We start from the raw sequence: 1064 nt of genomic DNA on the forward strand, positions 1-1064 counted from the left end.
CAGGAATAAATTACATTTCAAAATATATTAAAATAGAAAACAGTTGCAAGGTAATAACATTTCACATTAGTACTGTTTTCACCGTTTTCATTTTTTCTCTCTCTCCTTTTATTAGAGTGAAAATATTACTACTGCTCTGATCGGCAAGCAAAAGCCTTGGAGAAAAAAACAATTAGTGGGTAACAACTATCGTAGTTTACTATTTCACTGAATGTTTATCCAAAGCAACTTACTGTACATTTCTTACAGTGCCAGTCCCCCTGGGGGGTTTATGCAACCTCGATATAGTGTTTTTACATGGAAAGCGGGAATGTGATAAACTGTGGCGTTGATGCTACAAAAGACAAAGACAGAAGCTATGCATGCTCAGAAAACTTCCTCATGTGGCTTTGTTTGACTAAGTAAAACCGAGTCCTATAGATCCTCCATTCATTGCGAGTGAGCTAGCCTCTTTTCAGCCGTACCATGAGTTATTGCATTGTCCTTTCTAAATGGCTCTGTAGTCAAGGCTTTGTTTTGTTATCTCACACAACCACTAATATTAGGCATTAGCTGCTGTTTGGAGCCTTAGCTATTAGCATGAGGGTTCCACTATGCATCTGCTTTGTCTGCTCTTCCCTGTGGCTGCAGGCACAAATAGTGAGATAATGCAAGTAAAAGCCACAGTGTGGTATATACGCTGTTAACCCCTCTCAGCAGCCAAGATAAAGTGTGTACTTTAAGAGCACATTAGCTGCAAAAACAGTCCTCGCATGGAGGGAAATAGCGCTGTCCCTTACATGCCTCTCTCGCTTCGTCGTTCTCTGAATTCTTGTGACATTGCTAGCAGGAAACAATACTTCTCAAGGACGTGAGCTTAATTCACCCTTGTTACATTATGTTTATTTACCCAGCAGAGTGCGGGGGCATTAATGTTGAGATCAAATCAAAGCCAGACAAAGCCACACACACATACAGTAAAGAAAGGGCAAAAAGGGGCTACAGTGCAATGAAACTTTGATCTTGTGCAAACAGAATTTAAAGTGTCCAAAGGTCCCAGAATGGACAAGCAGATTATATATATA

Source organism: Sinocyclocheilus grahami, unplaced genomic scaffold, assembly GCF_001515645.1.
Source record: "Sinocyclocheilus grahami isolate Dianchi unplaced genomic scaffold, SAMN03320097.WGS_v1.1 scaffold6591.1, whole genome shotgun sequence".
Taxonomy (NCBI): Eukaryota; Metazoa; Chordata; class Actinopteri; order Cypriniformes; family Cyprinidae; genus Sinocyclocheilus; species Sinocyclocheilus grahami.